The following is a 24,353-nucleotide window of genomic DNA, read 5'->3' as shown; positions in this document are numbered from 1 at the left end:
TGAATTTGGTGTTTGGATACTGTACTTCACTAATATCTCCCAAAAGGAACAATTCTGGGTCTTGTGGAAACAACACTTCTACATTTTTTATAAAAGATGTCCCCCAGGTCTACCCAGAATGACCTCACCTTTGTACATAGCACAGTGGAGTGGGTGTTTTTTCCATTGCCTTTTTATAGTTTATTTAATATCCAGGGAAGGGGGAATACTGGACTCTATTATATTGTGATAATAAAATGTCTTTTATTGTTTGTAAATATTTGCATGAGTCTTTTAAAATAAAATATTCCAAAATAAAGTCATTAAGGCTATGTTGCAGCTTTACAAGTCTCTGGTTTGACCACACATGAAATATTGTGTTCAGTTCTAATGGCTTCATTACAGGAAGGATGTGAAAACTTTGGAGAGGGTACAGAGGAGAGTTAACAGGATGTTGCCTGGATTGGAGAATGTGTCTTATGAAGCAAGGTTTTCTCTTTGGAGCAAAGGATGAGAGAAGTTAAAACAAGATTATGAGAGACATAGATTGGATGGACAGCCAGCCTATCAGCAAATACCAGAAGAGATATGTACAAGGTGAGAGGAGGAAGGTTTAGAGGAGATATCAGGGTTTAAAAAAAACACGCAGAAAGTAGTGGGTGCATGGAATGCATTGCAGTGATGGTAGTAAAATAGAGACATTTAAAAGACTCTTAGGTACATGATGGAAGAAAAATAGATGGTTATGGTACGAGGTAGGAAAGGGCAAGATTGTGGAGTAGGTTTATATAGGTCGGCACAACATCATGGGCCAAAGGGCTTGTACTCTGCTGTAACAGTCTATGCTTTTAGTGGATGGAGTGAAGGTGCTCAATGAAACAATATCCCCCAGCCTGTAAGCAATCTCCATGAATTAAAGGCCGCACGAGATACAGTAAATACTCATCCCTTCCTATCAATCGCCTCCCCCTCCACCAACCCTCCCAACATTAGGCCCTTTCAGGTGGGCCAAACTCCCTTGAGTAAAGGTGAAGATTATGCCCCCTTGCAGCAAAATACTTACCTACCTGAAATGTGCCCAGAGCGCCTCAAGAGGTACCAATGCCAACCCTCCTCAGGGAAGGATAATCGGCAGAGCGCAGCGCTCCACCAACTCACATGAATGTACAGCCACACTAAGCGGCTGTTTAGGGGCAGGCTAATGACTCATTGGCCCGCAACCCAACTCCCCACTACTTGACAGCCCCCCACCACACTGGGGAGGGGAGGTCAGTGGGGGCTGTCAGGGTAGGGGCAGCTGTCAGGGGAGGAGGTCTGTCAGGCCAGGGGTGGCTGGCAGGGAATGTCAGGGGGCAGCTGGTGAGGGCTATGACAGCCCTGCCGGCCACTCCAGCACCTCACTGGGCATTTCAGTCTTCAGGGCCGCTCTTTGCAGCTCAAAATAGGGCATAGCAATGGCAGTTTTCCCTACCCATGATCCCCCATGCAGCTGGAACTGTTCTGAGAAAGAGAGCAGTTCCACCTGTGTGGGGGATTATGGGTAGGGAAGACCGCCATTGCTATGTCACGTATGTATGACAGGTGTTGCTGCAGCACCAGTCTCCCTGTCTCCACCAGATCCAGAAGGCACTACAAGGTGCCTCTGGATGTGAATGGGATGCTGGAGTAGCCTTTTAGGGTTGCTGCCTGAAAGGTGAGTTAATAGTTTTCAATCCGCTCCTGTCGCCGACTTCAAGATGGAGGGTTCACCTGAAATGGGCCATTCCTGTGCAGTGCTGTACTTGCACCTACCCCTCCTTCACATGACCACGATTGGTTATCTACGACCTTCTCTGTGCCCCAACATGCAATCATTGTGTGTTTTCAGCAAATATGATTTTCACGGGAAAGTATCTACAATTACACGAATTAGAAAAGTTTGTGAAGACAAATAAAGAAATAGCAGTTAGCAATATTCTGCCTCGATCTTCATAGAGACAATACAAATAACTTCCAAGAAACACTAGAGAAGCAAGAACCTAATGAAGAGTTGGAACTGAAGGAAGTATTAGAACATTTTTTTCTCCAAAAATAGACTATTTACAAAAAAAGTTCAACATCTATTTTCTTCAGTGTTGAATCCATACATTTCAATCACTGTACATTGTTACATTCATTTTCTATTTTGCTGCATTGCCACCACTGTGCCACCTTGTCATTACTCATCCTCCTCTCCCCCCTTTTGTTTGAGGCCTTCCCCTCAGTCTCAGCTCAACAGCTGGTAACGGGAGGACTCTAGACTGTGGTCCTTCCCCACAGCACCTTCACTTTGCCCCAGCGTGTCCCTCAGCAAGTACTCCTGCAGCCTGGAATGTGGCAGTCAGCAGCATTCCTGCATTTACATTTTGGTAAAGCTTGACTCAAGATGTTATTGTGCGATATTAAAGCTTATGAGATGAAGGGTAATTTGCTGTCGCAGATTGAAAACGAATTTGTAAACTAGAAATTGGGAGGGATTGTGAGCACTAAGGAGGACGCAGAGATTTCAAGGTAATTTAGACAAATTTATTAAGTAAGAAAATGTATAGGAGATGCAATAAAATGTGGATAGATGTAATGGTATCGATTTTGGTGGGGAAAACCAAAAGAGGGGGAAGTATTAAATTATTTGAATGGTGATTGAAAAGGAAAATGGAATATCCTTGTCCATCGGGTGCAACAAGTCGTACAATCAATGCCACACTGGCCTTCATTGCCAGGACATTTGAGTTCCTTCCTCATTGCAAGGTCTGAGGGAGACCCAACCCTGAAGTTTTATGTGCAGATTTGGTCTCCTTACCCACAATTGGGTAAACTTGCCATTTCACCTGGCTGATTTCTGATGAAGAGCTTAGATAAATGAAAAGAGATCTTTGTAATTCAGACAGGCCACAAAAGGAATGACAGTCTAGAAGAAGTGTTCACAGGTAAAGAATAAAAATATAAGACATTTAAAACTGTGATGAGGAAAAAAATCTTGACCTGGAACCTTAAATCTGAAATTGGACATTTGAAAAATGCCCAATGATTTTTCCATAAAAGCTTTAGTAATAATCCAAAAACGTTAATTTTTCAGACATCACGAGCTATGGATTTCTCCCATTACTGTTTGGGTTCCAATTTGGAGATGTTGGGAAAGAATTACAGCATGATGCAGCATAAAAGCAGAGTATTTCTTTCTAGAATCCCACCATTAATTTCAACCCATTGATGGGAGACCCATTGGCTGTAATTACCTGGGTTGTCCTTGCTGTCTTTCTTGAATAAATGAAATTCTGAGAACAATCTCCTCCCAACATCCAACATATTAAACTCCACAATTTCTGCCACCCACAATGTGATCCCACCACCAGACACATCTTCCTTGCTCCACTTTCCACAGGGACTGCTTCCTCCAGGATCCACTTGACCTCTCCTCCCTTCCCACTCATCACCCCCTCAGAACCTCCAACTGATCACAAGAAATGCTACATTTGGGCCCACACCTCCTCCATCACTACTATTTGAAGCTCCAAACAGTCCTTCCAAGTGAAGCAACACTTCTCTTGTGAATCTGCAGGGGTTGTCTACTGCATCCGATGCTCCAATTGTGGCCTCCTCTACATCGAAGAGGCTGGACACAGATTGGGAGACCAGTTCGTTGAACACCTTCCATCTGTCTACTACAATGACAGGGACCTTCCAGTGGCCAACCATTTCAATGCCATTCCCACACCAACATGTCTGTCCATGACCTCATAAACAGTCAAACTGAGGATACCTGCAAATTGGAGGAACACAATCAACCAGATGGTATTAACATCGACATCTTGCAATGAACTGGGATTCACTGGTAGTGTGTGTGCGCGCTGATGGCTGGCTCCACCTCCCAGCTCCACCCCCATCTGCTCACATATCACCCTGCTTTCCCACCTAAACCCTGAGCCCCTCTGAAGATGACTGAGACCCTACTCTCAGCTATAAGCTAATAAATGCATTTGTTCTCCCTCCAGTCACTACACCTCTAATTTCCATTAAGCCTTTCCCCATCCACTCACTGTCATTTCCTATCCATCTCCTTTCCTCTAGATTCCCATGCCTTTCCCTCTTCATTCAGAGCTAGCCCCTCTTATCACCTCATCTTTTTTCTCCTCTGCTCTCTCACCCATATTCAACTATGATCCCTGCCTGTGGCCTATACTTCTCTGCCTTCCTTTTCCTCCTATCCTTTCCATCCACTCTCCACTTACAATGTCCTTGCCCACAATGAACATTGATGAGAAAATTCATTTAAAACTTCACCTACATTCTTCAGGTCCATGCACAGATTTCAATTTTGGATCCTAAAGGCCTACCCCTTCCCTGGTTCCATCTTCCCTTAATACACTTCCAGATTTTGCCCCTCAAGTTTATTTTGTGTACCCTCGATGTCTTCCTAATTACCTTTCTTAGCTGTCTCATCACCATTGTCTATCCTCCCATACATCATCACCTGTTTTTATTTCTCTAAATGTGCCAAATTCTATCATTTTATCCAACTCCAAATATCCTTTGATATCCATTGTTCCTTGGACTTACTGGCATCATTAAGAGGACATAACCCTGAACTCTCATGAATGTCAAGAACCCTGCAGGACATGCATACTCCTCTTGCAGTAATGGATTCATAGAATCAGAGTTTTATGGCACAGAATCTTTGGCCCAATTAACCAAATTTTCTCTCTAAACTAGTGCCATTTGCCTACATTTGTCTTTAAACTTTTCCTCTCCATGTACCGGTCTCAATGTCTTTTAAATTTCGCAATTACTCCCACCTTTGTGTTCACATTCCCAGTTCTATCATGTCTGAAGATTTTTTCATCTTGAAATATACCTCCTATGGATACTGAGACTACCTGAGTTTCTCCAGCACTCCTGGGTGTTTTTTGCCTTGTTCTATTCCCTTGCCAAATTAGTTTAAATCTTCTCCAGCAACATTAACAGAGCTCCTCAGAGATGTTTGACTCATTTTGGTTCAGTCTTTTATTTACCTCAATCTATTTCCCACATGGCACATTCCCGGTTTTCTTCTTCTCAACACAAGACAGATGCCAGTGATGGTCCCAGAGTGTTGCTGATACCTGCCAGCCCCAACAAAACATTGTCCTCTCAATAACTCTACAAAATTAATTAGAAACAAACTCTGGAGGGCAGCAGTGGGTCTGACCTTGGAAAAAAAATAGTTTCATTGTACCATGTGGATTTTAGGTGCTAGTTATTTCCAATGGTCTTAAAGAATTTCAGTTCTTTGGTTTTATCCATGACAATCTGTGTGGAAACCATGGCTAATGTTTAAGTTTAACTGGAATGGAATCTTGTAAAACACACATTGTCTTGATTAGTTGAGCCATTGTCTTTCTCTAATCCTGACTTTTGGGAAAGACAGGATGTGAGCTTGGATTTAAGGCCTGTAATAGGATTGTTAAGACATTGTGTGGCAAACCCTATTACTTGAACGTTGACTACCTTCAACAGAGGAAATTGAATTGTAGTTTTGTCTTTGTTACGCACCTTAGTTCACATCAAAACAAAAGAACTTACAAGCACTACAGTGTAGGGGGCTACAATCCACCAAGATATCTGCATCAAGCTGGTGAACTCTGGGCACCAAGTGCAGGTGCTGATGGTGGCCAGTTAATATTAGGTTGCCTTAGCCATTAGAAATTGATAGCTGGATGAGAAGTTGAGGGGTAGATTTCAAGATGATGCCATCTGATACATTTTGTGAGGGCCTGTGAAGGAAAGTTAAACTTATCTAGGCTTTGTTTCATTAATGGGAAGTGTACAAGCATTGCAAACAATCCTAAAAGTAGTGTCCTAAATGGAATACTGTGTCACTGGATCCAAATTGCCAATTTAAGTAGGCCTCCTGTTTGAAACAGGCAGAAACTTCCACAGCCTTGTGATAAGTCTCTTTTCCAAGTGGCACTGGGTGAAGAAAATGTTAAACACAGCATCAATCATCTGAACTATTATCATCCATTTATATCGATAAATAGATTGCATTTAATTCTCCTAGACAAACTCCACTTTCCTGCTCTCCTGAATCATTCACTTTTTTTCAATCACACTCTTGTCATCTAGATATCTTTGGATTTCATATTTCTTTGATTTTTCCCACAGTGTGGCAAGTTGCCACTTGTGAGGCTTAATATGATCAAGACTATCAAACTCACTTAGTTTAATTTGTGAAACTTACCTGTGTAAGATTTGAAATATTAGGCGCAATTCATGTTCTGATATATAATCACAGGACCCCAGTTTGCCAATTTAAATAGGCTTACTCCCTGAGATAGGGAGTCAAGAAATGTCTGGCCAATAGCATGTCCTGCAGTCCAGAGCAGTGACTCCACTCCTTGCAATCTCGTGTTTCTTCAGCTCTTATTGTTTGCTGTCTGACTGCCTCTTGCTTTCAAGCCCTCTCCTTCTTCAATAGATTGACTTTAATATCAGCTTTAATTCGATCTGACTTGGCAATGGCTCCAAATCAGTTCAAATGAATAGAGAATTTGCAGGTGCAATTAATGTGAACAGCCATGAGAATATCAAGCTCTTTTACTGCCTACAGGATACCTATCCAGCCATACTATTTAAGCCCTCTGAGGGAACCCATCTGTACAATGGGAAGCCTGAAAGGATTGGATCAGCCACCTGTGCTCTGTTTGATTTAAATTTGGCAGAATGCAGAATAAAGACTCTGTGGCGGCACACCATTAGGCAGGCAAATCAGCCCTACATGTCACGCACGCGGCAGGGCAGCTGGCCAAAATGACGCCATCAGAGGTTTATCGCTGGCCTCGGCACCAGGCTCAGAAGCCCCCACTCTGTGGCCCACTTGACGCCATGGCGACGTCATGCCCCCGGCGTAGTTCTCAGCCAGGTCCGGGCTGGGAGCATAAGACCTGCCAGGCAGACCTCAATAAACAAGATTTGCTCCCTGAACTCCACCCGTTTGGTTGTGGAGTTATTCAGTTAGCAGAGTAGCTGGCGCTACATTGGTGACCCCGAGAGGTTTAAACGCCTTTGAACCCGATATGAACAACTCTTCGATCAACGCTATAGCCATCAAGCTTCCTAACTTCTGGGTTCAGGAGCCTGAGACCTGGTTCAACCACACAGAGGCTCAGTTTCACCTCCGCCAGATTTCATCAGATACGACCAAGTTTCATCATGTGGTCGCTGCCCTTTACCAGGCCACCGCCAAATGAGTGCTGCACCTCATTCAGCACCCACCCGCAGAAGGTAAGTACGGGACCATTGAGCAGGTGTTCACCGGCTCTCTTGGCCTCTCCAGGCGCTATTCGAATGCTGCACCTCAACGCCTTGGGAGACAGAACTCCAATCGCATTTATGGTCGAGATGCTCACATTCATAGGTGATCACAGCAACTGCCCACTCTTTGAGTGCATCTTCCTCGACTATATACCTGAAGACATGCAACCGTTACTGTCTCAGGAGAGCTTCAACAACCCTAAGAAGGGCGCTCAAAAGGCTCAGGAGTTATGGCTTGAACGATTCCCGGAGGGTTCAGCAGTCCAGCAAGTTACGAGTCATGGCCGTGACCACGCCAAGCCTTCCTCTAGTGCTGCGGAGGAACACTCGGCCCCTGTAGGAGCCTCAAATAGCATAGCCTGAAGCATGCCATCCACTTCAGGACTCTGCTTCTTCCACCAGCGCTGGGGAGCCAAGGCTCGGAAGTGTCGTCAGCCCTGCTCATTCCAGGGAAACTAGCAGGCCGGCCGCTGTTAATGGCTGTGGTTCTTGGGCAAGAACACAGCCTTCTCTACCTGTAGGATTTAATCAGTGGCCGATGCTTCCTTGTTGACACCGGGGCCCAGATCAGCGTCATCCCGGCAACAGCCATCGAGTCCCAGAACCGGCCTCAAGGACCTCCACTCCATGGAACCAATTCGACAGAGATCCAAATGTATGGTAACAAGACCGTCCACTTCCAGATTGGTCAATGGAAGCTCTCGTGGAGGTTCACTAATTCGTCCCTCCCAACCCCCATTCTGGGTGTCGACTTCCTTCTCGCCCACGGACTCCTGGTTGACCAGAGGTAGGTGACTTGTCGATGCCTGTACCTTCCAATCCATTCACCTCAACACCTCCCGCACAGAGCAGCCACAGATGGCCACGGTCAGCACACCCAAGGGAGATTTTCAGCGCATCCTGGACAAGTTCCCATCCCTCCTCAAGCCGCAGTTCTCCGCCGCCTCACAACACCATGGGGTGTTTCATTATATCCCCACCCAAGGCCCGCTGGTCCATGCCAAGGCACGTTGGCTCCCGCCGGATAAGCTCCAGATAGCGGAAGAGGAGTTATCGTATCTGCAGGAACTGGGGATCATTCGACACTCCAACAGTCCTTGGGCCTTGCCGCTACACCTGGTCCCGAAAGTCTCTGGTAGCTGCTACCCCTGCGGAGATTATCAACGGCTTAACAACGCGACAGTACCTGACCATTACCCCATCCCTCACATTCAGGACTTTACGGCCAACCTGCATGGCGCGAGTGTGTTCTCCAAGGTCGACCTGGTGCACGGGTATCATCAAATCCCGGTCCATCCTCAGGACATCCCCAAAACAGCCATCATCACCCCCTTCGAGTTGTTTGAATTCCTACGCATTCCTTTTGGGCTCAAGAACGCTGCCCAGACCTTCCAGCACCTCATGGATATGGTGGGCAGGGATTTGAATTTATTTTTCATTTATCTGGATGACATTCTTGTCACCAGCAGAGACCGGGCACAACAGAAAACTCATCTGCACACCCTCTTCTCCCGACTGGTCGACTTAGGCCTAAAGATGAACCCAGTCAAATGCCAGTTCGTGAAAGAGTCCATGCAGTTCCTAGGCCATATCATCACGGCCGAAGGAGCTACACCAGCTGCTACGAAGGTCGCTGCAATCAGAGAGTTTCCACACCCGGACAACCTCAAGGGGCTACAAGAGTTTGCGGGTATGGTCAACTTCTATAACAAATTCATTCCAGGCGCTGCACACATCATGCAGCCGCTCTTTGCCCTCATTGCGGCCAAGGACAAGACACTCGCCTGGACTCCAGAGGCCAATGGGGCATTCAAAGCCATGAAAGTTGCCCTCGCGAAGGCCACCTGCTCGTCCACCCACGCACCGACCTGCATATGGTGCTCCCCGTCGGTGCCTCTGCCGTCAGTGCTGTCCTGCAGCAGCAGGTTAATGGACAATGGAAACCATTGGCATTCTTTAGCCAACTTCTTCGTCCGCCAGAGCGCAAGTATAGTGCTTTCGACCATGAGTTGCTGGACATGTACCTTGCTGTGCGTCATTTTCACCATTTCTTGGAGGGGAGGCCTTTCACCATTTTTACCGACCACAAACCCCACACTCAGGCGCTCACTATGGCTAGAGATCCCTGGTCAGCCTGCCAACTGAGTCACCTGTCCTTTGCGGGGAAAGACAACGTGGTCGCCAACACGCTCTCCCAACCGGCCATTTGCTTTCTGACACCCGGCCTACTGTTTGCAATGCTTGTACGACCAGCTTGCCCGGGATCAGAAGTCCGACAAGGAGACACAGGCCTTCAGGACTGTCGTCAGGGGCCTGCGGTTCCAGGACCTCACAGTGATGAGACGGTCCTGTGCGATGTCTCCATGAACACCCTGCTACCAGTGGTTCCCAGCAGTAGTGCAAGCAAATCTTCCACCATATCCATGACCTTTCCCACGCTTCCATCAGGTCCATGGTTCATATAGTGGCAGAATGCTTCATCTAACACTGGCTTCGAAAGCAGATTGTGGACTGGGCCAGAATCTGCACCCATTGCTAGCTTTCCAAGGTACACAGGCACACCAGAGCACCCATGCAGGATTTTGAACATGTCCGAGAACAGTTCAGCCACATACATGTGGACATTGTCAGCCCCTTACCAGTTTCCTGAGGTAACTGTTAACTTTTCACGGTGGTAGACGGCACCATTCATTGGCCCGCAGCAATCCCGATACCAGATGCTTCCACAGACTCCTGCTCCCGAGCACTTTTGACTGGTTAGGTTGCCCAGTTCGGCGTCCCGACCTACCTCACCAGCGACCGCGGCACACAGTTCACCTCCACGCTCTAGGCACAGCTCGCCAACAGACTGGGAATCGAGCTGCATCACACCACGGCCTATCACCTACAGGCCAATGGACTGGTCAAGTGATTGCACCACCACCTTAAGTCGGCACTTATGCTCCTAGTCATCCACTCGACACACAAAGAAGACCTACAGGCTTCATCAGCCCCGCTGGTCTACGGTGCACTGCTAGCCCTGCCTGGTGAGTTTATCAATGTACCTCACAACCCACAATAGTCACTGCATGGTTTACTTCCCTGCCTCCGGGCACAGTTGGAATCCTTCTCACCCCCACCACCACCCAGACACAGCACACTGGCATCTTACATCCCCAGCAAGCTGTATTCCGCAGAGTATGTTTTTATTAGGCGAGGCCCTTCCACAGCACCCCTTCGAAGACCATACGAAGGGCCGTACAGAGTCATCCAGTGTTCAGGATCCACCTTCACACTGGACATCGGTGGTAAGAGGGAACGGTTTACTGTGGACAGATTAAAGCCAGCACACCTCGACCCCAATGAGCCAGTGGTGGTGGCTCAACCCAAGAAGTGAGGCCACCCAGCAAAAAAGGACATTTGCACTTGTTCTGGGGGGGGCTGTGTGGCAGCACGCCATTAGGCAGGCGAACAAACCCCACATGTCACGCACGCTGCAGGGCAGCCAGCCAAAATGGCGCCGTCAGGGGTTTCTCCCCGACCTCAGCACTAGGCTCAGAAGCCCGCGGTCTGCGGCCCACGTGATGCCCCAGCGACATCAGGGCCCTCAGCGCGGTTCTCAGCCAGGTCTGGGCTGGGAGCACAAGACCAGCCAGACCTCAATAAAGGAGTTTTGCTCACTGAACTCAACCCGTTTGGTTGTGGAGTTATTCAGTAAGCAGAGTAGCCACCGCTACAACTCATTCAATCTATTGATTTGTTTAAAATGACTTGCTACTAAATAGAAACTGGTCTGATTTGCTGAGATTGTGAGATTTAATCCTTTGATATCTATTTAATTTAATAATATTTTTTTTTCATATGTTAAAACCTATTTAAAAAAAAATCTAATCATGGAAGCTTTGCATGAAGCCTCAAAATGTGCTATTTTACTGTTAGATTTCCTTCAGTAGGAGCAAGAGGGTGCACCTATGATTAAGACTTGACTCTCATGCAGAGGAATGGGACCCAGAGTGTACCCAAGAAGGATCCTCGACACAGAATGTGGACAAGCCTACTGGAGAGGCCTTTCTGGATCTAGTACTAGGCCAGGTGACACCCCTTGGTGGGTGAGCATTTTGGAGACAGTGACCACAACCCTTTGGTCTTTAGCATCATTATAGATGAGGATAGGATGAGACAAAAATGGGAAACTATTTAATTGGGGAAGGATGAATTACAAATGGGTTTAGATAGGAACTAGGGAGAATAAATTGAGAGCAGATGTTCTCACTGAAATGCACAGCAGAAATATAGAACATATTTCAGGATCACTTGAATGTTTAGGGTTCTGGATTGGTTTAGTTCACTGAGACTAAAAGAGATAGTAGGGTAAATGAACCATGGATGACAAAAGAATTGGGACTACTAATCCAGAGGAAGAAGAAAGCATACAAAAGTTTAGGAAACAGAAGTCAATGAAAGGCTCCTGAGAATTGCATGATAACAAGCAAGGAACTTACAAAAAGATTTAGAAGAACTAGAAGGGGGGAAAAAGGAAGCCTTGACAAGCAAGATTAAGGAAACCCTTAATCATACATTAACAACTGACATGAAGAACAGAAGGCTACATACAGGAAGAATACAAGTGAAGAACAGAAGGATAAACAGAGTGAGTAGGGCCACCAAGGGATAAAGGGGGAAATGTCCCTGGACGCAGAGGAGGTAGGGGAGACCCTAAATTAATTCAGTGTTCATCAGGGAGAGGGACCTTGGTAAACATGAATAAGAGATCAGTGTAGATCAGGCAAATGTGCTGGTCCATGTCAAGGTTAAAAAAGAAGTTCTGGATCTTCTCAAAAACATTTGGATAGATAATTAACAGGACTGTGACATGATATTACCAAGGTTACAACAGGAAGTGAGGAAAGGGATTTCTGGGGCATTGGTGATGATCTTTGCAGCTTTCCTGGCTACAGAAGAAGTGGCAGAAGAGTGGAAAATAGCAAATTTCATATTTATGAAATAAATTATACACCAGTTAATCTTACATCAATGGTTCACAAACTATTGGAGAGGATTCTTAGGGACAGGAAGGGGAATAATGGATCAGTCATTTCCAGGTGGCATAAAGGTTGGAAGTGTAGAAGTGGATATTGAATTCAGAGTTGGGTAGAGATGTGGCAGATGGAGTTCAATCCAAATAAATGTAAAATGGTGCACTTTGAAAGGTTGAACTTGAATTCATGCACAATTACTTGTAGGATTCTTAACAGTGTGGAGGAACAAAGGGATCTTGGTCCATAAATCACTCAACGTCAAGTTGATAGGGTGATTAAGAGGTGTAGGGTGTCCTGGACTTCAGTCAGGGGATTGAGTTCAAGAGTCACAAGGTAATGTTGCAGCTCTATGAACTCCAGTTGGACCGCAGAGTATTCTGTTAAGTTCTAATCACCTCATTACAGGCAGGATGTAGAAACTTTAGAGAGGATGCAGAGGTGATTGATCAGGATGTTGCCAGGATTAGAAAACATGTTTTATGAAGCAAGGTTAAAAGAGCTAGTTCTTTACTCATTGGAGTGATGAATGATATGTGTTGACTTAATAAATGCATATAATCATACAACCATTTACCACACAGAAACAGGCCAGTTTGGCCCTACTAATCAGTGCCGACGTCATCTCCCACCTAGTCCCACTGACCCACATTTGGCCCATAACCCTCCACACCTCTCCCGTCCATATACCTAGTCAACCTTTCCTTGAATATTAACATCAATCACGCTTCTACCACCACTGCCAGAAGTTCATTCCATACCCCCACGACCCTCTGCATGAAGAAATCCCTCCTTTCGGTTTCCCTTAAACTTCCCCCTCCCTCCTTTCGGTTTCCCTTAAACTTCCCCCTCCCTCCTTTCGGTTTCCCTTAAACTTCCCCCTCCCTCCTTTCGGTTTCCCTTAAACTTCCCCCTCCCTCCTTTCGGTTTCCCTTAAACTTCCCCCTCCCTCCTTTCGGTTTCCCTTAAACTTCCCCCTCCCTCCTTTCGGTTTCCCTTAAACTTCCCCCTCCCTCCTTTCGGTTTCCCTTAAACTTCCCCCTCCCTCCTTTCGGTTTCCCTTAAACTTCCCCCTCCCTCCTTTCGGTTTCCCTTAAACTTCCCCCTCCCTCCTTTCGGTTTCCCTTAAACTTCCCCCTCCCTCCTTTCGATTTCCCTTAAACTTCCCCCTCCCTCCTTTCGATTTCCCTTAAACTTTCCCCCATTTACTCTTAATCCATGCCCTCTTGATTGAATCTCCCCCCACTCTCAGTGGAAAAAACCTATCCACATTGATTATCTGCCCCCTTACAATTTTGAATTCCTCTATCAAATGACTCCTAAAATTCCTTTCTTCCACTGCACTCCTCAATTGTCTACCATTTAACATGCATGTCCTACTTTTGATTAGTCCTACCAAAATGTAGCACCTCACATTTATCAGTATTAAATTCCATCTGCCATCTGTCAGCCCACTCTTCTAACCCTATATCACCCTGTAAGCTTTGATAATCTTCCTCACTGTCCACAACACTGCCAATCTTTGTATCGTCTCCAAATTTACTAATCTAATTTGCCACCCCATCATCTATATAAACAGCAATGGACCCAGTATCAATCCTTAAGGCACTCCGCTCATCAGCTGCCTCCAATTCGACAATTTTCCACCACTACTCCCTGGCATCTCCCATCCAACCATTGTTGAATCCATTTCACTACTTCATTAATACCTAATGCTTCCTAATGCTTCCACCTTCCTTACTCATCTCTGATGGAAAACTATCAAAAGCCTTACTCAAGTCCAATAGACAACATCCATCACCTTCCCCTCAAGCATTTTAGTAAACTCCTCGAGAAACTAAGATTTGTTCTACCACGTACAAAACCATCCTGACTACTCCAAATTAATCTCTGTCTTCCAAATAGTTGTATATACCATCTCTAAGAAAACTTTCCATTAATTTACCCACCACTGATGACAGACTTACAGGCCTATAATTACGAGTTTAACTTTTGGATCCTTTATTGAACAGTGGAACAACATGAGCCACCCTCCAGTCCTCCGACACTTCCCCCATGGCCAGTGACATTTTAAATATTTCTGTCAGTTCCCCCACTTTTGTTCATTAACCTCCCCCAGTGTCCTAGGGAATATTTTGTCAGGACCTAGAGATTTATCCATCTTGATGTTTTTCAAAAGATTCATCATTACCTCCTCATTAATTGTTATATGGTAGGACCTCCCTACCATATTTCTTCACTTCATCTGGCACAATATTCTTCTCCTTAGTGAAGGCTGAAGAAAATAATTGTTTAAAATTTCACCCATCCCCTCTGGCTTCTCACAGAGCCTACCCACCTCATCTTCAAGAGATCTAATTTTATCCCTCACTATTCTTTTCCTTTTAATGTCCCTATAGAAACCCTTTAGATTTATTTTTACTTTGCTTGCCAAAGCAGCTTCATATCTCATTTTAAACTTTCTAATTTCTTTAAGATTTTAAAAAAATAAACACTCCTTGTATTTGTCAAGCAGTTCATCCATTCCCTGCTGTTTATACCTGTTTATACACATCCTCTGAACCAAATTCCCAATATCTTTTGAAAACCAAGGCTCCCTAGTTTCCAACCTTTCCTTTAGCCCTCACGATGACACACCAACTCTGTGCTCTCAGAACTTCTTTGAATATCTTCCATTTATCTGCTAAATTCTTCCCTGAAAATATCTTATCCCAATCCATACCCTCCAAATCTTTTCTCATCCCCCAATTTGCTTTCTTCCAATCAAGAATCTCAACCTTTGGCCCACCTATTCTTTTCCATTACTAGCCTAAAACTATTGTGATCACTAGACCCAAAGTGTTCCCCAATACAAATCTGTCACCTGACCCATCTTGTTCTTTAATAAGAGATCCAATATTTCCCCCTCTCAAGTCAGTTCTTCTACATATTGATTAAGGAAACTTTCCTGAACACTTAAACTCTATCCCATCCAGCCCTCTTACTGTATGGGCATCCCAGTTAATGTTCGGAAAGTTGTAATCTCCCACAACTACCACCTTGTGTTTATTGCATATTTATACACAATCTCCTTACAAATTTGCTCCTCCAATTCCATCAGCCTATTTGGTGGTCTATAATACATTCCCAAAAATGTACTCATGGCTCTGCCATTCCTCAATTCCACCCAAATAGCCTCACTGGATGATCCCACCAAGCCATCCTGCCACAGCACTGTTGTAATGTCCTCTCTAATAAGCAATGCAACTCCATCTTTTATCCCCTGTTCTATCATGCCTAAAACAGAATCCTGGAATATTTAACTGCCAAACATGCCCTTCCTGCAATCATTTCACTGATGGTCACAATATCATATTTCCATGTGTCTATCCAGGTCTTCAGCTCATCCTCCTTATTTACAATGCTCCTTGCATTAAAATATATGCAATTGGAGACTGTTCTCCACATATACTCCTTTTGTTACCAACTACCTTTACCTTCCCCTTCCATTTATATTTGCATTCTGTTCCCTCCATTCCTTCTAATCTAGGTGTTCTTCCTCCCTAATCTCTGTACTCTCATTTGGATACCCACCCCCCCTGCCAAACTAGTTTAAACCCTCCTCAACCGCTCTAGCAAACCTGCCTGCCAGGATATTGGTCACCCTCCAATTCAAGTGCAGCCCATCCATTTGTACATCTGACTTTCCCCAGAAGAGATCCTAATGATCCAGAAGTCTAAACCCCTGCCCAAGCTCATGAGCCACACATTTATCCTCCACAACTTCCAATTTCTACCATTACCAATATAGAGCACAGGCAGCAATTCCAAGATTGCCACCCTTCAGGTTCTGTTTTTTTTTTAAAAAACTTCTTCCTTGACTCTATATAATCCCTTTTCAGGACCAACTACATGAGCCCTACTGTTTCCCCCCCACTTCCCTTCTGAGCCAAGGGTGCAGCCTATGCCAGAGACTTGACCGCCATGACTTGTCTCCTGTAGATCATTTCTTCGCACCCCCACCGAAACAGTATACTTGTTGTTGAGGGGAACTGCTGCTCATTTAGCAAGTCCTCCTTTTTATTGGTTCCTGCTAATTTTCTTAATTACCCAATTAAACCCTCCCACAATAGTTAATTACCAGCAATCACCAGACTCACCTGGCAGAAGGCTCCTCTTCAATTGAACAGCAAAGTCAGCTGTCCTTCCCTTTATAAATTCTACTGCCTGACCAACGTCAAACATGTGCGCACTAAGCCCCCACCTGACTTTCAGAATCAACCCTGGGAATTAATAAGCACTGATGACTACTTACAGACAGCCAGTGACTCTTGTGGCTGAAGGCTTCTCACCAAGATATAAGATTATGAGAGAGCCAACACCCTTTTCCTAGAGCAACAATAGCAAATACTGGAGGTCATCTATTTAAAGTGAGTAGAGAAAAGTTCAGAGGAGATGTCAGAGGTAAGTTTATTACTCAGTGAGTACTGGGTGTCTGGAATGCATTGCTGGGGTGATGGTGGAGCGTGGTACAATTAGGTCATTTAAGAATCTTTGAGGCAGGTACGTGGCTGTCAGCACAATAGAGGGTTATGATGCGATTGAGGGAAGGATTAGAGTGTTGTGGGAAAGATTTCCATAGGTCAGCACAACATCATGGGCTGAAGGACTGGAACTGTGCTGTATTGTTCTGTGTTCGAACATCTGCAGGGAAACTAGTTTGAACAAAAGTCAAGTATGCACGGGAAAGTGAGGTGATGATCTGGCATACATCAACCAAGATGCATTTTTTTTTTCAAATTATGAGAGTTCCAACAGAAAGGTACAGATTCCCATCAAGGAAATAAAGGACAATGTCACCTGATACTATTAAAAGTATTCTAAGCTCAGGAAGAGGGTTTATTGTAATGTTACCTGGATAGTTGCAATAGAAGGATGTGTTGGTGGATGGTGTTGTAAATGGAGGAGATGGAAAGATTCCACTGAGAACATCTCCCTGAGTGTTAGTATAGGAATAAAAACAAACAAAATTAGAGAATTTAATTGGGGAAGGTTAATTACGATGAAATGAGACAGGAACTAGGGTGAATAAATTGGGAGATGATGTTCTCGGTGGGGGGGGGGGGAAATATTGTGAACAATGTTTAGAGACCACTTGAGTGAGGTTCTGGATAGGTTTGTTCTGCTTAGACAGGAAAAAAAGCTGGTAGGAAAAGAGAACTGAGGTTGACAAAACTAGTGAGGCCAGCTGGTGAAGAAGAAAGCTTGCATTAGATTTAGGAAGCTGGAAACAGAAAGGGCTCATGAGCATTATGTGATATCCAGGAAGGAACTTGAGAAAGGATTTAGGAGAGCTATGTGGGCATGAGATGGTCTTTGGCAAGTCGGATTAAAGGGAATCCCAAGGTGTTCTATGCTTAGGTGGAGAACAAATAGTGATGAGAATGAAAGTTGGGTCACTTAAGGACAAAGGAGGCAACATGTACCTAGAGGCGGATGAGGTTGGGAAGGTTCTAAATGAATACTTTGCTTCAATATTCACTCAAGAAAGAACCTTGGTCAAGATGAAGTCACCATGAAACAAGCTTGTGTGCTGGTCCATGTTGAGATTTTGGAACAATAAAGTGCCTGATCCTTCTTAAAAACATTAAGATTGATAAGTCCCTAGTTCCAGATGAGATATAGCCCAGGTTGCTGTGGGAAGGAAGAAAAGAGAGACCTGAATGGTGACGATGATTTTTGTATCCTCCTTGGCCTTGGGAGGTTCCAGAGGATTAGAGAATGGCAAATATGGTCCTCTTATTTAAAACAGTTAATAGGGAGAATCTTGCGTCAGTGGTGTGTAAACTATTGAAGAGGATTTTTTTTTTTTCACACTATGAACCATATTAATCAAAATACACACAAACATTTCCCTCTTGAATGTACGCAGTGTCATATTCTCCTCTCTTTCCATTCTTCCCACCCCCCTCCAAACCCATTAAACGTTCAACATATACAATACATTAAACAATGTCATCACACAATGAAAATAAACAAGAAAATTGTGTCATCTACTTTTACACACTGGGTCAGTTCATTTTCATTTTGTTGTCTTCTCATTCTATCATTTTAGGGGGTGGAGGTCCACAGTAGGTCCTTTCTGTTGTGTTCCATGTAAGGTTCCCAAATTTGTTCAAATAATGTGACTTTATTTTTTAAATTGTATGTTATTTTTTTCCAATGGAATACATTTATTCATTTCTGTGTACCATTGCAGTACTCTCAGGTTCTCTTCTGATTTCCAAGTTGACATTATGCATTATTTTGCTACAGCTAAGGCTATCATAATAAATCTTTTTTGCGCTTCATCCAGTTTGAGGCCTAATTCCTTACTGATATTACTTAGAAGAAAGATCTCTGGATTTTTTGGTATATTGCTTTTTGTGATTTTATTTAATACCTGATTTAGATCTTCCCAAAACTTTTCCACTTTCTCACATACCCAAATTGCATGTTCTGTTCTTCCAGTTTCCTTCTTGCAGCAAAAACGTCTATCTGATATTGTTGGGACCCATTTATTTAACTTTTGGGACGTGATATATAACCTGTGTAACCATTTATACTGTATCATGCGTAACTTCGTGTTTATTATACTTCTCATAGTTCCGGAGCATAGTTTTTCCCACATTTCATTTTTTATCTTTATGTTTACATTCTTAAGGACCGGATTTATAAGCATTTAACCATATAACCATATAACCACTTACAGCACAGAACAAGCCAGTTCGGCCCTACAAGTCCATGCCGTAGCAAATCGCCACCCTCCTAGTCCCACTGACCAGCACCTGGTCCATACCCCTCCACTCCTCTCCTCTCCATGTAATGATCCAGTCTATCCTTAAATGTAACCAATGATCCCGCCTCGACCACATCTGCCGGAAGCTCATTCCACATCCCTACCACCCTTTGCGTAAAGAAATTTCCCCTCATGTTCCCCTTATAATTCTCCCCCTTCAATCTTAAACCATGCCCTCTAGTTTGAATCTCCCCCAATCTTAATTGAAAAAGCCTATCCACATTTACTCTGTCTGTCCCTTTTAAAATCTTAAACACCTCTATCAAGTCCCCCCTCAATCTTCTACGCCCCAGAGAAAAAAAACCCTAGTCTGCACAACCTTTCCCTGTAATTCAAACCTTGAAATCCTGTCAACATTCTCATGAACCTTCTCTACACTCTCTCTATTTTGTTTATATCTTTCCTATAATTTGGTAACCAAAACTGTACACAGTACTCCAAATTTGGCCTCACCAATGCCTTGTACAATTTCATCATAACCTCCTTACTCTTGAATTCAATACTCTGATTTATGAAGGCCAACATTCCAAATGCTGCCTTCACCACACCATCTACCTGAGTATCAGACTTGAGGGTACTATTTACCATCACTCCTAAATCCCTTTGTTGCTCTGCACATCTCAATAGCCTACCATTTATTCATATTACCTATTTAGATTTGCCTTTCCAAAATGTAACACCTCACACTTATCTGTATTAAATTCCATCAGCCATTTCTCAGCCCACACCTCCAGCCTTCCTAAATCACCTTTTAATCTACGGTAATCTTCCTCACTGTCCACAACACCGCCAATCTTTGTATCATCCGCAAACTTGCTTATCCAATTCTCCACCCCTACTTCCAGATCGTTAATATATATAAACAAACAATAGTGGACCCAGGACCGATCCCTGAGGAACTCCACAAGTCACCGGCCTCCAATTGGACAAACAATTTTCTACCACTACTCTCTAACACCTCCCATTGCTGAATCCATTTCATTACCTCCTTATTTATACCTCCACCTTTTTTCCTAACCTCCCGTGGGGAACTTTGTCAAAAGCTTTACTAAAGTCTAAATAGACAACATCCACAGCTTTCCCTTCATCAACCTTTTTTGTAACCCCCTTGAAAAACTCAATTTGGTTTGTCAAGCATGATCTACCCCTGACAAAACCATGCTGATTACTCCCTATCAATCCCTGTACCTCCAAATATTTGTAAATACCATCCCTCAGAACACTTTCCATCAACTTGCCCACCACAGACTTCAGACTCACGGGCCTATAATTCCCAGGTTTACATTTGGACCCTTAAACAGCGGAACCACATGCACAACCCTCCAATCCTTTGGCACTACCCCTGTGGCCAGTGACATCCTAAATATTTCTGTTAATGGTCCCACTATCTGTCCATAAGCCTCCCTGAGTGTCCTTGGGAATATTTTGTCCGGTCCCGGAGATTTATCCACCCCTATCTTTTTCAACACACCCATTACTACCTCCTCGGTTATCCTTGTATGCTTCATGACCTCCCCACTTTTTCTTTACTTCAACTGGTTCAATATTTTTTTTTCCCTTGTGAATACAGAGGCAAAGAAATCATTCAAAATTTCCCCCATTTCTTCTGACTTCTCACTCAGCCTACCCTTGCTATTGGTCCAATTTTATCCCTCACTAATCTTTTACTTTTAATGTACCTATAGAAACCCTTTGTATTTATTTTTACTCTGTCTGCCAAAGCCTCTTTGTGCCTTTTTTGGCCTTTCTAATTTCTTTCTTAAGATTCCTTCTACACTCCTTGTAGTCCTCCTTCAAATTCTCAGCTCCCTGCTCTTTATATCTCTTGTACACCTCCCTTTTTACCTAACCAAATTTCTAATATTTCTCGAAAACCAAGCCTCCCTATGACTTCCAGCCTTTCCTTTGATCCTCACTGGGACATATCTACTCTGTACCCTCAAAATTTCTTTTTTGAATATCCTCCATTTTTCATTTACATCCTTACCTGAAAATATCCTGTCCCACTCGATACTCCCCAAATCCCTTTTTATTCCTTCAAAGTTTGCTCTTCTCCAATCCAGAACCTCAACTTTAGGCCCCTCCTTGCTCTTCCCTAAAACTAAGAGTTATGATCACTAGACCCAATTTGTTCTCCAACATTAATGTCCGATGCCTGACCAAGCTCGTACCCTAACAGGAGATCCAGTTTTACCGTCCCGAGTCGGTTCTTCTAATTGATTTAGAAAACAATCTTGAACACATTTAACGAACTCTAGCCCATCCATCCCTCTAACTGTATGGGTATCTCAATCAATATGAGGGAAGTTAAAATCTCCCATGATCACTACCTTATGATTCTCACACATGTATGTTATCTCCCTACAAATTTGTTCCTCTAATTTTCTTGGCCCATTTAGAGAAGTACAGTCTTCTCAGGGACAGTAAGCATAACTTTGTGAGGGGAAAGTCATGCCTTGGAAGTGTTAGAAATAGAAGTACCTTTAAAGAAATTGCTCGAGACAAAAATTGAGAACAAAGAACATTTATTACAGCAACAATGCAAAGTTGGGTGCTTCCCCTTACCCTGGGAATACACACACACACTGGGGCTCACCCAACTTTTATACAGTAAATTTCAGCATCAGAATACCCTCCCCCTTACATCCTTCTGCCCCCTGGATGGGTTTGGCAGAGGCAATCCTTCCTGCCTACGTGCAGTTTCAGTATACTTGGAGGACCAGGGGGTATCCTGTCGCTGTCTTCTTATGCCACTATTCCCATTGTCCTTATTCACATCCTAGCCCTTGTCCCCATTCACACCTTCCCGACTCTCAGGGCTACAGTCCCTTCATCTGCAGGGTTCGTTAATCTTGTCTAGGGTTTACTAGTTAAATATGCATACTTGAAAAATCTGTTGTATGGCTTACTAATTATATATGTATAACTTGCTAATACTATCTAAGGTCTTCTAATTATTTTGCTAATTCTATCTGGGGCTTGGCGACCCTTATCTCATTCAGACTAACTCTACTTCTATTCTCAATTGTCTGTCCTTCTCTCCTTCATTCAGTGAACTTGCTGGTGTAGGAGATTCTTATCTTACTCAGACAGTGTCAGCTTCCTGCCTTCTAATATCCATGTCTCATGTTGTTTGCACTGGCTTCATTCATTTACTTATGTATCAATTTTATTTTCTTCATTTCTTCATGTTCATATTGCAATGTCAGTTTTTCTCATCTCTCACAGAAGCTAATTGAGTTTTTTGAGGAGGTAAGAAAATAAATTGATGAGGGTTGGGTGGTAGATGTGGTCTACATAGATTTTAGCAGGGCAGGACTAGCAGAGGACATATGTTCAAAATGAAGGGAGGAAAGTTTAGGGGAGACATCATGGGTAAGTTTTTTTTTTGCACATAGAGTTGAGGGTGCCTGGAATGGCTTGGCATGGGTGGTGGTGGAGGCTGAAACATTGGGGCCATTTAAGAGACTCTTAGACAGGCACATGGATGAAAGAAAAAAAAATGAAGGTTATGAGGCAGGGAGGGTTTAGTTTCATTTTTTGTAGGAATATATAGCTCGGCAAAATATTGAGGGCTGAAGGGCCTTTACTGTACTGTAGCGTTCTATGTTCTGTGAGTACCCCAGGAGAATAGTTTTTGCTTAAATGTACAAACTTGATAGATTCTGGATTCTTCCACTCAGGTGGCAGGAGAAAGTTTTATAAGGAGTGACGTAGAATCAGGATCTTGATCAGAATGTTTTATTGCAAGTCTGGAGCCTCAGGTTGAGCTTCACATTGATTAGAAAATTGTATTTAAAAAAAAAAATTGTGATGATCTCTTCAATGCCCCCAGTGTGAAGAATGAGCGAGAGGAAAATTCACCAAATAGTGGTCAAATGTGCTTCTTCAATGGAGTTGGCTTCCCTCAGATTGTACTTCCTTAACTTTCACAGATAATCAAGTACTGCAGTGTTGCAGATCCTACGCATCATTCACCAGTTCTGACTGGAAATTGGATTTGTTTTATTTTCAGCACAGTTGAAGTTGATTCCAGCCACTTACACCCTATTCACTTCCAATCCCATACATTTTTGGACGCTGGGAGGAAACCGACATACCCAGGGAAAACCTATGCAGATCTCGGAGAGAACGGGCAAACTTCGTACAGCGCCTCATTTGAACTCTGGTCGCTGGCGCTGTCATAATGTCACGGTAACCACTATACCAGCCTGCAGCCTCTCTCGTTTATCAGATATCAACTGTTGCTGGAGAGTCACAGATCAGCATTTTTGCAGTTAACATCTGAGATAAGCATCAATAATTTAAAAACAATCTCACTGAATTCAAAGAACTTCTTATTTCAAGTGTTGTGATGTATAAGAATGATCACTTCATATTTGTCTGCACCTGTACCCCACAGCTCTGCATTAACAATGACAAGAATGTTTTTCCAGCAAGAATTCTAAATACACTAAGAGCAGAATAAAGTTTACTGTTGTATCAGTAAGAGTTTATTCATTCCAGGATTGACATTTGAGTGCAATTGGCTAAGCCAATCAGGATTAGTAATAAGCTAAATCAATAAGTCGCTCCCAAATATAATCAATACTTGAAGGGGTTAAGAATCATTGAGTTCCAGACTGACCCACCAGCATTTCTACAAGCTCAGTGAAGTCTCTGTGTTACACTTTTGACACCTGAACACTTTGATGCAATCAGCACCTGTACATTTAAACTGACACCTACCATCGTTCAAAATAACTTTGTGTTTGGATCAAAGAGGACAAGAATTCTTATAATACAACCTATTAGATTGAAAACAAAGATAAGCATTACAGTCTGTACTTTGTGCTTGACAGGACAATGGCTGGCTTTTTTTCAATTGCTTCACACATCACAGTTGGAACTTAATCTCATAACCACTCAAAATTGGATCCCCATCAATACATCCCTGTTTTGCTTCCCGGGTGCTGGACCACCTGGCAATGTTGGCAGCAATATGAATGAGGCTAATTGAGGAAGTTTAAGAAAAACATGTTAAGACTCAGTGTTTTGTTCAGTAAAAGGACTGTTAATTATAGTGGGAGCTTTGGAGTAGTTGTTCTAATGTCACCACTGTTACCCCCCCTCCCCAATGCTGTTTAGAATTAATATTGTCACATCACAATTTTATGAATTAGCTCTTTAAAATCCATTCTATAAAGTGTGTGATGTACACATATCTGACATAAAATTTTATCTAATTTCATGGC

General features: G+C 43.5%; 1 protein-coding gene and 1 long non-coding RNA gene across 3 annotated transcripts in view; both read left to right on the top strand.

The window, feature by feature from the left end:
* Nucleotides 1-24,353, top strand: part of cfap299 (cilia and flagella associated protein 299) — an 814,201-nt gene that overhangs the window by 553,010 nt on the left and 236,838 nt on the right. The gene's annotated exons all lie outside the window — the stretch shown is intronic.
* Nucleotides 16,934-23,604, top strand: LOC138758177 (uncharacterized). The gene is made up of 2 exons (XR_011354193.1): nt 16,934-17,103; nt 23,135-23,604. It is a non-coding gene; the product is annotated as an uncharacterized lncRNA (long non-coding RNA).

This window comes from Narcine bancroftii, chromosome 3, assembly GCF_036971445.1.
Source record: "Narcine bancroftii isolate sNarBan1 chromosome 3, sNarBan1.hap1, whole genome shotgun sequence".
In the NCBI taxonomy this organism is placed as follows: domain Eukaryota; kingdom Metazoa; phylum Chordata; class Chondrichthyes; order Torpediniformes; family Narcinidae; genus Narcine; species Narcine bancroftii.
This window is presented reverse-complemented; position numbering and strand designations above follow the sequence as displayed.